Here is a 14375-nt window from a genome sequence, read left to right as displayed (position 1 = left end):
GAACCTTAATAAATAAACAATGTGTTTTTATATCATAACAAGGCTAATAAATGCCCAGGTTTATACAAAGAGGTGTTTGGTTACAGAACTGGCCAGATTATCTAAAACTGTATCTTGCGCTTGTGAGACCACACCTGGATTACGCAGTTCAGTTCTGGTCACCGTATTACAGGATGGATATAGAATCCTTGGAAAGAATTCAGAGGAGAATGACAAGACTAATCCCGGGCATTAGGAACCTTGAGTATAGAGACAGGTTAAAGCATCTTAATTTGCACTCCCTCGAGAGAGGTAGAGCGAGGGGCGACCTGATAGAGGTGTATAAGTGGAAGGCAGGGCTAAACAAAGGGACATTACAAAGGTACTCAAACTATCCAACCAGGAGCGAACTCGTAACAATGGTTTTAAATTAGACAAATTTAGATTTAGGCGTGAAATAGGTAAACACTGGTTTGGAAACAGAGTAGTGGATGAATGGAACAAGTTACCAAATATCATCATTAACTCGAATACGCTGAATAGCTTCAAACATAGGTTGGATGCTTATATGAGCAATAGGGGTTGGGTGTAAACGGGACTGCCCAGAATGGGCCAATAGGCCCGCTGCAGTTTCCTCCATTCTTATGTTCTTAACTGACACTCCGTTGTACGAACCCAAGTACCTTGTTAGTCCGTCTTGAGCAAATACATTTCGTTTACTTGGTTTAAGATTCCTACTTATCATTAATTAACTAACAATATACACTCGAATGCATATATTTAAATACATTTTGAATATAATACTCTTATTTTTTCATTTGCATCACTGCAAGTGATGATGTTGATTAATACTATTATTTAAGGGAAATTGTACTGCATTAGATAAACTATAGATTCTAGTTTTTAATACTGTAGCTAAACACCCATAACCAACTTCTCAAAACAAATGCTGTGATTGGTTGATCGTGAGCCAATTGACCAATCACTCTTAATGAAAATAATATGAAGTGCAGCTCCTAGCAAATATTTTGTGAACATCACATAACATTATTAATGAGAATTATATTAAACTTACATAAAATATATAAATTATCTTATTCAAAGTAATTACATTGTATAGTATTTATATTTATAAAAAATTAAGAAAAAAAGGTTTGGTATTTAAAAATAATTAAAACGGAATGATCCTCTTTGACTCTCCTCAATGATCTAGAATCGGAGTTTTCCTTTCCTACACGCGGATATCAAAGGTACGGTTAGTCGTGAGTTACTATAGCATTTTTGTGTTTTTTCTGTTATTTATTCACTCTTAGAGGATTTACTTTAAAAACTTTGAATACATAATAAGCGTTCCATGTAACTCTTTGTATATAAAACCGATATATACTTGAATTCGACTACTTAAATTGCAAAAACTGTGAGGCACATGTTGTTTACGTCGAGATCATGTGTTTTCACTGGTAGGGAATTGAGATACTGCTGTATAAAATTCGATTGAATTATATATTTATGGTTTGGTCACTTATGATTGATTATAGTTTGCACATATAATTAAATCTTTGCTTCACTTAGACATGGTGGGTGATGCATCATGGTAGGTCTTCACAATTGGGTGATATATAAGCAGTGTCACCTTTTATTTGTTTTGTACAGCAATTCTTACACTGCTGTAGAAAGGTGGATTTTGGATAATTATTAATGACTGAACTGCCAGCGATTTTGCATAGAAAACGAAAATAAAATCACCACAATTTCACTCTTATTGTGGACACTCATAGTTTGTGCAAATGTGTTCGGCAATGGAAATTTTGTCGTGCCTGGCTTAGTTCCTACGAACGCTATTTTACCGTGAGTGCGCTGATTGGCTTATCGTCCATTATCGGAGAACTATTTATGTCCGAGACTAGCGGCATTTGGCATTTAATTCACCGTGAGTAGAATTTTGTGTAGTTGTAAGCTTATGTTCTTATTTCTGTTTGCATGGAAACTTTTCAATATATAAGAAGGCAAATTTGCATTAGTGCACACAACTCTGTTAGAAAGTCAAAACTATGTATTTCTAAGGTATTTTTTGTGTTTTGATTAGTTTTGACCTTGATTTATGTCGGAAATTGTCTGGTTTTTTTTTTTTTTTAGTTATCGGGGGTTTTGGGTGGGGCGTTTTCCAACCAAAATTATGACCGATCGAAACCAAAATACACTAAAAAAAACACTAGAAAAACAGGCATATAAACCTGACCTAACCTAACCCTCACCATATGATGGAATCACTTATTTCATACTTTATTGGCCTGGTTCTGGTTCGTTGTTCGATTCTGTGATTAGTACAGGTGAAGATGGCACTTTCCTAAAAATTTTCCCATGTAATCACTGACGGTGTACGAACACCAACATCTCTTCTTTGTCTTGGGAATAAGGAACGAGTTACTACAATGCCATATGTTGTTCTTGACGCTATTTACATTCGATCTTACACTTAGGACACTTTACTGAGGTCGGGAAAACACCCATCGCAGACTTCCATGGTCGGAAATGAATTTGAATTTTGAAATATGAGACCCAAAATAAAAACCGAATCTAGTTGGGCCAAAAATACCGCAAATTATACCCAAAATCATGGGGGAAAAACGCTTTTGATTGGCTGCATGACGTGTAAGGGAATGCAGGTGTGTGACAATTTATTAAAAAAACACGCAGAATAGGAGGTGGGGTAGGCGATAATGGCGGAAGATTAATGGAAGAAAATAGAGAAATATTTGGCATGCGTTATCTCCGTTATCATATGTTTGCGACGGTAATGTAATAGAAAAAAATCATCTTAAAATTTAGACATCTTATTCGACTATGATAATGGATTTGGGATAGGAAAGTTGTGTGCACTAACGCAAAAATACCTATAAGAGACGGCATTTAGAACATAAGAAAATAAGGAATCTGCAATAGGCCAGTTGGCCTGTGCATGGCGGCTCCTGTCGAGAGTTACTACCACTATATCATCCATGAATCTATCTAGCCTCCTTTTTAAACTTTCCAGCATTCCAGCACTTACTACAAAGTTGCTAAGCTTGTTCCACTCGTCCACCACCCTATTTTTGAACCAGTTCCTTCCTATCTCCCTCCTAAACCTAAACTTATCTAAATTAAATCTGTTGCTACAAGTCCTCTCCTGCTCGGATATTATGAGAACTTTATCTATATCCCCTTTATTGATTCCTTTCACCCACTTAAATACTTCTATCATATCTCCCCGCACTCTTCGTCTTTCTCGGGAATGCAAGTTTAGTTTCTTTAACCTATCTTGATATGGTAGGTTACTAGAACCTGAAGGAACCTGACCTAGCCAACCAAAGAAACCTACCTATTGTAACTTTAACTAACTTTCTAACGAGGAACCTTCTGTTATATTAAACAGAAAGTACTTAGCCAATCAGTGCACTTGTGGTAGAATAATGTTAGTGGGAACTTAACGTCACAGCAAAAATATCGACTACATAGCATAACACCTGCCATGGCTGAACTTACTGTTACTGAGATGGGGAAGGGGTGAGCCACGGCATTGAGGAAGCGATGAACGATTAGGGTTAATAATGTTCATTGTATTTGTAATGTGAACCTTTTATTTTGTATTACAAAAGCCAACTTTACGCTACCTTATTTTTACACCTGAGAGATAGTTTATTTCTAAAAATATCTAATTAAGCGTTCATCTTTCTGTGCTGTAAAGTTTATCATATATTTTATACAGTATTTTTCTCTGCATTTCTGAATTTTGAGTGAATTGTTTGTTTGGTGCTACTATAGCATGCATTCTGCAACATGTTTAGGTTGAGTTGGCTTGGCTGTAGGTTAGACTAAAGATATCTTTGTAGACTGCACGCTGTAGTACCACCGTTTGTTTTGTATTACTGGAAGACAATTTATATTATTCTGTACTGATGAATGAGCTTTGCTTCCTCCTTTTTACAAAACATTATTAGTAGGCTAGTACTGCTAGTTCCATTTTTTATAAACTGTAACTGCAGTACTAACTACAACTACAGTAATTTACCTAAACTTAAAGCTAAATTTAGCTGCATTTCAGTACTTCTGTACTCTCAGACTTCTTCTTAAAGTAGATATAGTCATACATTTCTGATTGCTCATTCAATCCTGTGGAATACATTGTTGACTTTTATTGCCTGAGTACAGCACAGTACAGCTGATCGCTGATTACTTTCCAGTTAATTTGCTAACCAGTATATTAAAGTTTGGACCCCTGGAATAGAGACATTAGCAGGAAGCACAGTTCGTAAATAATTGTTTGATTGAATAAATAGTCCAAAACCTGTACAGTTCCTTCATTATATTGTTTGTATTTATTTGTCTTGCAAGAATATTAAGAACATAGAACATAAGAATGGAGGAAACTAATAGGCCCACACATTACTAACTTGGCCTACCTTGCACACTTCAAACAAGTAGTGACTAGAGGTTCAGGAATGAATTTGAGTTGTTTTATGTCTCTCTTGGTTCACTGAAATACAAAGAGTGTGAATGAGTGAATACCAAGGGTTCAATCAGTATGTAGGATGAATTTTATGAGTTTATGTTAGTAGAACTTGTTCAATGAACCATGATTCACATTCATAACTTGTACTTCTCCAGGTGATTTTGAATAGGGTTTGAAATTATTGCTTCCAGCAATTTGCCTACAATTGATGTTAAACTGATTGGACAGTACTGTAGTTGAGGATAGCGATCTATCTCCCCTCTTGAAAATTGGTATTACATTTGCTATCCTCCAGGACTCTGGTAATACACTCGTTTTTAATGACATGTTAAAAAAATTGCTAAGGGCACACGAAAGTTTTCCTTACATTCCTTTAATTCTCTGGCAAATGTTAGGCTTTAACTTGTCTATTTGCTTTCTAACATCGCTACTAGTCACTACTATCTCGTTTAATCTATTTTCTTCACTATCTCTGTATATAGTCAGTGCCTCGGGTATCATGTTTAAATTTTTGATGGTGAAAACTGTTGAAAAATACCTGTTCAGATTATTGCTCATTTCTCCGTCGTTATCGGTTAGCTCACCGGTATTGGTCCAATCTTGTCTCTTGTTTTAGCTTGATACATTTGAGAGAATCTCTCGGGGTTTAACTTCGCCTCCCTTGCTACCTATAGTTCATTGTTCCTCTTTGCTTTTCTTAGATCGATCTTAACCCTACTGACCAATACATTATAATCATCTCGGAGGTAAAGTTCACAATTTATTCTCCTACCTATATCCTTCCTTTGGCCATTAATATTCTTTAAATAATTATTTATCCATTTGGGGTCATTGTTATTTGATCCAAGTTTTCTGTATGGTATGTTCTGCCTTTGTGTATTAAGTACTGTATCTCATTATTTAAATTGTTGTGGAACTCGTCAACCTCAGATCAGGTTATCCTCAACCGTCATATTTTGTGAGGGTGTCCTTGACAGGTCTCCAAGTAAAGTTATCTTAATTGTGAACTAAATATAAAATTATATATAAAAGAAAAAAGATCGCCGCTTCCATATATGTACACTCGGTAAAAAAAACTACCGTTGCAATTCCTGCACAAAACAAACTGACACTAAAAACCAAGTGCTTCAAAAAGGCCCTTGAGGCATTCCTCGCATTGGTAGCCCTGCGCTTGTATGGGGTTCGGCCACGCGTGCTTGAAACAAGTGATCGGCACTGAAACGAGTTGTAGTACTGCCAGACTAATACAATTTGAAACTTGATCGGAACTCTATGCCTCATTTCTCCATGTCGAATACTCATTGTGAGGGGTGTTGCAGCAGCCTAATATTGTGATTTACATAATTAGTGCTACCAACATTTTCTGATATCTTACATAAAGAATGTGTATGTTATATGAACTGTGGAGCTATTCAGATGTTTCAGAACAGCATGTTATATTTTCCAATACGAATAAAGAATGACATAATGTGGCATTAGCCCAAAGTGAAGTAGCAATACAAATACAGATTCAAAATTCGGTTGCAAAATATAATCTTATACCTTTACTATATCCACTAATTCTGCCAAACATATAATGCGTTCCTATATGGCAACTCATCCACTTACATGGTTACTGTAGTCCATAAGAAAATAAGGAGTCTGCATTAGGCCGGTTGGCCTGTGCATGGCAGCTCCTGTCGAGAGTTACTATCACTCTATTATCCATGAATCTATCTAGCCTCCTTTTGAAACTTTCCAGAGTTACTGCACTTACTACAAAGTTGCTAAGCTTGTTCCACTCGTCCACCACCCTATTTGTGAACCAGTTTCTTCCTATCTCCCTCCTAAACCTAAACTTATCCAACTTGAATCCGTTGCTCCGAGTCCTATCCTGCTCGGATATTATAAGAACTTTATCAATATCCCCTTTATTGATTCCTTTCACCCACTTAAATACTTCTATCATATCTCCCCGCACTCTTCGTCTTTCTAGGGAATGCAAGTTAAGTTTCTTTAACCTATCCTGATATGGAAGGTTTCTAAGTCCAGGAATCATTTTTGTCATTCTTCGCTGCACCGACTCTAGTGAATTTATATCCATTCTATAATAGGGGCACCAGAACTGAACTATAATCGAGGTGCGGCCTGACTAACATAAGATATAGTTGCAATAAGACCTCTGCACTCTTGTTACTTACACTTCTAGATATAAAACCCAATACTCTGTTTGCCTTATTTCGAACATTAACGCACTGTTTTCTAGGCCGTAGGTCCGGGCTTACAAGTACCCCTAGGTCTCTTTCACAAGTCGACTTCTCTAGGTTGATGTTCTTAAGGCTGTATACATTATAAGTATTTGTTCTTCCAATATTAAGTACGCTGCACTTGCTGGTGTTGAATTTCATTTGCCATGGTGTGTGGAACATTTAATATAACATACAGCTTAACTTATCTAGATATACTGACATTCTCCAGTCATATTGTAACAAAGTAATTCAATATTGTCAATGAAATAGCTAATTTCGGCCTACCAAATTAAGTATGAAATGTCTCGCATTCGGGCCCACCAACCCTTGCCAGACAATGGGAATGTTCAGTTGGAAAATCATTGGACTCCGCCTATATGGTAATTTTTTTACTGAGTGTACACCCACGAAAAATTATTCGGCACCCGTGTCATATTGTATCACGCTGTAAGGGTGCCGAATAATTTTTTAGTGGGTGTACAGTACAGACCAGCCAGAGAGGCCATCCCGATGTGTGCCAATAAGTTGTACACCCAATAAAAAATTATTCGGCACCCTTACAGCGTGATATAATATGACGGGTGCCGAATAATTTTTCGTGGTTGTACATTAATATATTAATAAGATAGAATGAAAAGATAAATAATAAAAAAATCAACCCCCCCCCTTACAATCTATGCTGCTTTTTATCATTGTACTTTTATCATTCATGCAAAAATTTGTAAACTTTTTTTAGCCCGAGTTCGTTAAACTAATGGGTAGTCTCATTTACACCCAATTGCTCATACAGTATATCCATCTAACCTATGTTTGAAGTTATCCAGTGTATTTGAGTTAATGATGGCGTTGGTAACTTGTTCCACTCATCCTTTACTCTGTATTTCCAAACCAATGTTTACCTATCTCCTGCCTAAATCTAAATTTGTCTAATTTAAAACTTATTACTAGTTTGCCCCTGGTTGGATAGTTTCAGTACCTTTGTTATATCACCTTTGTTTAGCCCTGACTTCTATTTGTACACCTTGATCATATTGTCCCTCACTCTCCGTCTCTCGGGGGAGTGCAGATTAAGATGCTTTAATCTGTCTCTGTACTCAAGGTTCCTAATGCCCAGGAATAGTCTTGTCATTCTCCTCTGAATTCTTTCTACGGATTTTATATCCATTCTTTCTAGGGATTCTATATCTATTTTTTCTATGGATTCTATATCCATTCTGTAGTACGGTGACCAGAACTGAACCGCTTGATCCTAGTGAGGTCTCACAAGCGCAAGATATAGTTTTAGGATGACCTCGCTAGTCTTGTAGCTAACACTCCTTTGTATGAACCCAAGTACTTTATTAGCCTTGTTTTGAGCAAATACACACTGTTTACTAGGTTTAAGATCCCTACTTCTCATTACATCGTTGTTCATGTGGTATCTGGTTTCTCTGTTTACATCTCCTAGACTAAGTATTTTACATTTGTCCACTTTAAATTTCATCTGCCATTTTTCAGACCATTCAAAAAATTTGTTTAGATCTTCCTGTAGTGTTGTGGAGTCCACATCAGATTTAATTACACGCCCTATTTCAGTGTCATCTGCAAATTTACTTACGTTGCTGTCAACGCCTATACCTGTGTCATTTATGTATATAATAAATAATAATGGTTCAAGTACTGAGCCTTGGGGGTATTCCATTAGTGACGTTATTCCAATCGGATTTAGTGCCGTTGATGCTTACTCGCTGTTTCCTGTCCTGTAACCACACCCTTCACCCATTTTAGAATATATCTCCCAATGCCATGAGCCTATCTTTTTCTTATTAGTCTTTCGTTGGGGACTGCCGAAGGTTTTGCTAAAGTCAAAATATACCACATCATATTTGTGCCCGTCGTCCACTGATTCGAAAACAGCTGAAAAGAATGCTAATAGATTAGTCAAACATGAATGCCTGCTTGTGAAGCCATATTGGGAATCATTGATCAACTTGTGCTTCTCCAGGTGATTTCGAATAGAGTTTGAAATAATTGCTTCCCAAAATTTGCCTACAGTTGATGTTAAACTGATTGGGTGGTAGTTAGAGGATAGTGATCTATCTCCTTTCTTGAAAATTTGTATTATTTTCACATAGCATAGGGCAGAAAAGTGCTAGTATACATAGGAAGGTTCCAGATTTGAAAATGACAACCTGTACTAGAAATACACTATCCTAAGAAGACTGCAGATCCAGTTCACAGGGACTTGAAACCCATGGTCTGAACCCCAAATGTACAATATAGTCTCGATTTACGCGGATTTGGTTTACGCGTTTGGTCATTTACCTGGTACCTTGCCAGACCGACAATTTTTATTTACACGGTTCATTCCATCATTTACGCGGGAAGCGGCGCGGGCATGGTGCGCACAAGGTCGCCCAGTCAACAAAACATTACCGAGTTCTTCACCCGCCACCCACCACAGCCGACCCAAGTCAGTGATAGTGAGGATATGGACTTTTTTTTTTTTTTTTTTTAGATTTGTAGGAATATTACCTATGCGGACCTTAAGCTAAAATGCTGGTCCACCCACTGCTGGGATAAAACACCAGCGTCTTTTTGGTTAAATGTAACATCTCCACCACTAGTTTGGGGGGGGGATGCAACTTTTAGCTTCAGACATGAAAAATATTTACCATTTACTGCCAGTAAACAATGGAAACGTAAAATATGTACCAATTAGTAATGAAAAGTTGTGCAGTTCCTTCAGCAAATGAAGCTCACCAACTTACAATAGGCTAAATTACCTTACAACATGTTTTCAGTAGTCTATGTTGAAGTTCTTAGCACAGGCGAACTTATCATATCAAATATGGTATCACAGTTCTCATTGATCTACAAAAAATACCGGTAATAAAAACCTTTTTGATATTTCACACTTAATATAATACCCGGTAATCTATTTCAACCTCCTATTGTTTACAACGACGCATGACGCACCACCAGCTGTTGAGTATTAGCTACACTTACCTTAACTGTGCCTGAATGAATATATTCTCAGAAATAAATAGTAGTTTTGCTGAAACGTGATGTATTTTAATGTAAAATAGGATATAATACATGACGAAAACAAAAGATTTTACCTAACCTTCCGATGTTCAAGAGAAGTTACTCGTTTTTTTAATAGTTTTTGGTTAAAATACTGTTATATTACAATGGTATTCTATTCATACTGTGCTTGATATAATTCATTCACGGAAATGTAATATTTTTGCTGAAATGACGTAGGTATTACAATGGAAAGTGGGATAAAATCGTGATGAAAACAATGACTTTCGCTTTCTTTCGTTCAAAAGATGTTACCGTAATCGCTTTTCGATGGTTTTCAGTTAAAAACTGTTGTATTACAATAATATTCTATCCTAATTGACTTGAATAAATACTACGATACTATATTTCTGAATATTTTCATTAAAATTCATCCAAATTCATCGTCTGCAGCACCAAACAGCTTCTCCCAGTCCTCTCCTTGAACAGGGCTAGAGGGTACGTGTTTTTCGAATCGTTTTCAGTTAAAAAAAACTGTTACATCACACGTATATTTGACCTAAACTGCGCCTGAATGAATATATTCTCGGAAATAAATAGTAGTTTTGCTGAAACGTGATGTATTTCAATGTAAAATAGGATAAAATACATGACAAAAACAAAAGATTTTACCTAACCTTCCGATGTTCAAGAGAAGTTACTCGTTTTTTAATAGTTTTGGTTAAAATACTGTTATATTACAATGGTATTCTATTCATACTGTGCTTGATATAATGCATTCACGGAAATGTAATACTTTTGCTGAAATTACGTACGTATTACAGTGGAAAGTGGGATAAAATCATGACGAAAACAATGACTTTGAAATACAATGCAATATTAACCCCTAAATCGGTTAATTCGGACAATCGGCTAAAACGGACACCCTTCCCGCCCTATTAGTCCGAATTAACGAGGGTCGACTGTATTATTGATATTTCTCTTAAATATTAATTGTGTGTGTGCATACTATTATAAAATTAAGATGTTATTTTTACTACAATGTACGTACAGTCGACCCTCGTTAATTCGGACCCCTTTAATCCGGATTTCGGATAATTCGGACAAAATTTGAACAAACTTCTTTTTTTTTCTTTTTTTTTAAGATTTGTAGGAATATTACCAACACGGACCTTAAGCTAAAATGCTGGTCCACCCACTGCTGGGATAAAACACCAGCGTCTTTTTGGTCAAATGTAATATCACTACTAGTGTGGGGGGGGGATGCAACTTTTAGCTTCAGACATGAAAAATATTTACCATTTACTGCCAGTAAACAATGGAAACGTAAAATTTGTACCAATTAGTAATGAAAAGTTGTGCAGTTCCTTCAGCAAATGAAGCTCACCAACTTACAATAGGCTAAATTACCTTACAACGTGTTTTCAGTAGTCTATGTCGAAGTTCTTAGCACAGGCTAACTTATCATATCATATACGGAATCAAAGTTCTCATTGATCTACAAAAAATACCGGTAATAAAAACCTTTTTGATATTTCACACTTAATATAATACCCGGTAATCTACTTCAACCTCCTATTGTTTACAACGACGCATGACGCACCACCAGCTGTTGAGTATCAGCTACACGGTACACGTGTTTTTCGAATAGTTTTCAGTTAAAAAACTGTTACATCACATGTATATTTTACCTTAACTGTGCCTGAATGAATATATTCTCGGAAATAAATAGTAGTTTTGCTGAAACGTGATGTATTTTAATGTAAAATAGGATATAATACATGACGAAAACAAAAGACTTTACCTAACCTTCTGATGTTCTAGAGAAGTTACTCATTTTTTTAATAGTTTTTGGTTAAAATACTGTTATATTGTTATATTACAATGGTATTCTATTCATACTGTGCTTGATATAATTCATTCACGGAAATGTAATATTTTTGCTGAAATGACGTAGGTATTAGTGGAAAGTGGGATAAAATCATGACGAAAACAATGACTTTCGCTTTCGTTCAAAAGATGTTACCGTAATCGCTTTTCGATTGGTTTTCAGTTAAAAAACTGTTGTATTACATTAATATCCTATCCTAATTGACTTGAATAAATACTACGATACCATATTTCTGAATATTTTCATTAAAATTCATCGTCTGCAGCACCAAACAGCTTCTCCCAGTCCTGTCATTGAACAGGGCTAGAGGGTACGTGTTTTTCGAATCGTTTTCAATTAAAAAACTGTTACATCACACGTATATTTTACCTAAACTGCGCCTGAATGAATATATTCTCGGAAATAAATAGTAGTTTTGCTGAAACGTGATGTATTTCAATGTAAAATAGGATAAAATACATGACGAAAACAAAAGACTTTACCTAAGCTTCCTATGTTCTTGAGATGTTATTCATTTTTTTAGTAGTTTTCGGTTAAAATACTGTTATATTACAATGGTATTCTATTCATACTGTGCTTGATATAATGATTCACGGAAATGTAATATTTTTGCTGAAATTACGTACATATTACAGTGGAAAGTGGGATAAAATCGTGACGAAAACTATGTCTTTGAAATATAATGCAATATTAACCCCTAAATCGGTTAATTCGGACAATCGGCTAAAACGGACACCCTTCCCCCCCCCCCCCATTAGTCCGAATTAACGAGGGTCGACTGTATTGTGTCGGAAAAAGTGTAGTTTGGGGATCGGCCCAGTCTCTATTTCAGTTAATCCCATATGTTCTGTTATTTCGTTTACGCGTTTCTCGTTTTACCCGGACCTCCACGGGTTCAATTGACCGCGTAAATGAAGACTATACTGTATATGATTTGCTTGGCCCTTACAGATGCAGATTTTTTTCAGCAAGTACAGTACAGAGTACTTGTTAACAGATATCCATTAATTGCTTATTCCTTCAATTCCATAGTTGTATTTGCTATAAGATGTATTTTATATTTGTTTATATTACAGGCAAAATGGCGCCAAGGTATGAAATGGCCGTTGGCCTCAAAAAAGGCCACAAGGTCACCAAGAATAAGAGAGAGAAAAAACCCAGTTCTCGCAAAGGGGTAAGTCCATACTTTGTACTGACTGTAGGTGTTACATGCAGAATAGAGGAGGGTATAGTATTGCTTTAGAAAGCAATGCTTTTTTGCACAATTACAGAATAGGGGCTAGCATACCGGTAGACCTATCGGAGTTGTATAGAGTTCAGAAAAGTTTTTGTGACATCCTATGTTAACATTATCAGTTCATATAGTATTTATATTTTAAAACTTTAAAAGGAAATCCTTAAATTTGTAATTTATGGAATAATTTCATAAATTACAAATTCTAGGATTTCTTTTTAATCAGATGCATATATGCAAAGCTGAAGAGTTGCACATTATCTCTGTTTGCTGAATTGAATATTGAACAATTAGTTTTTGCCTTGCTCCTTGTAAGATAGTTAAAAGACCCTGCATCTAAACAGAATACTTCTGGTATATAGATAAGGATTAGGAAGGGAAGAAGATTGGGATATTGAATTATTTTGTTGAAATAGGTTTGAGAATGTTTTCTCCTAATTGTGAAATCTTAAATTGGCAATCATGAAAATAATTAATTTTTGGTGCAGTAATGCTGATAGTCAGTAACACATTGTGTATACTTGTAGAATGTACAGGGGTACAATGAAATAAAGTACAGTGGTCCCTCGTTTAACGAACTCAATCCGTTCCAGCAGGTTGTTCGTTAACTGAAAAGTTCGTTAACCGAAACCATTGTTTCAATGGGTTTTTGGGTAATTGGTTCCAGCTCACCAAAAATTTCCTAAATTCAACAAAAATGGTAGAAAAGTTCACTTACTTTGAGGTGTGTACAGTTTTACCCCGCCTAACGCGGTTTCACTTAACGCGTTTTCGCATATACGCAGTGCCTTGCCAAAGCTGAACTTTCACTTAACGCGGATTTTTTCCACATATACGCGGTGAGTGTCCGAGACGCTATTTTTAGATTTGCCCCACCCGCCACCCTGCCTGACTGCCTGTTTTAGCTCATAAAATTCATACAAATTACCAGGCCAGAATATAATTTACATTGCTAGAATTCTTATAATTTGGTGATCATTTTGAATATAAACATATATTTTGCTTTAAACTTACAATTTTTAGATAAAATTTTTTCTCAAGGTAACTATGGTATCTTTTGTGCAAAATATATGACATTTATATTCAAAATATTCCTGGTCTTACAAGGAATCCAGCAATGTCAATTATATTATCCTGACTTTAGTTTGAGGTATTATTTATTAAAATTTAGTGGTTATCCCACACATCTCCTTGGGGTGGGGGGTGGGGGGGAGGGAGGGACCGACCGACCATCTGTTACCCTGTGAAGAATTATTTTTTTATTAACTGAAGATATTTGTTTTAGCCTATAAAATTCATACAAATTACCTCGGGTCAGAATATAACTTACATTGCTGGAATTCTTATAATTTGGTGATCATTTTGAATATAAACATCATATTTTTGCATTAGACATACAAATTTTAGATAAAAATTTTTCTCAAATTAACTATGTCATCTTTTGTGCAAAATATATGACATTTATATTCAAAATATTCCTGGTCTTACAAGGAATCCAGCAATGTCAATTATATTATCCTAACTTTAATCTGAGGTATTATTTAATAC

General features: G+C 35.8%; 1 long non-coding RNA gene across 2 annotated transcripts; it reads left to right on the top strand.

The window, feature by feature from the left end:
- Positions 1-1153: 1153 nt before the first annotated feature.
- LOC121878461 lies at positions 1154-12767 on the top strand. Of its 2 annotated transcripts, none has more exons than XR_006091162.1 (2): positions 1154-1229; positions 12670-12767. It is a non-coding gene; the product is annotated as an uncharacterized LOC121878461 (long non-coding RNA). The 2 variants fall into 2 exon arrangements; XR_006091161.1 differs by having other exon boundaries at positions 1169-1241.
- The last annotated feature ends 1608 nt before the right edge of the window (positions 12768-14375 follow it).

Source organism: Homarus americanus, unplaced genomic scaffold (assembly GCF_018991925.1).
Source record: "Homarus americanus isolate GMGI-L3 unplaced genomic scaffold, GMGI_Hamer_2.0 scaffold41027, whole genome shotgun sequence".
Lineage (NCBI taxonomy): Eukaryota > Metazoa > Arthropoda > Malacostraca > Decapoda > Nephropidae > Homarus > Homarus americanus.
The sequence above is the reverse complement of the archived record's forward strand: the minus strand, read 5'-3'. Positions and strand labels throughout refer to the sequence as shown.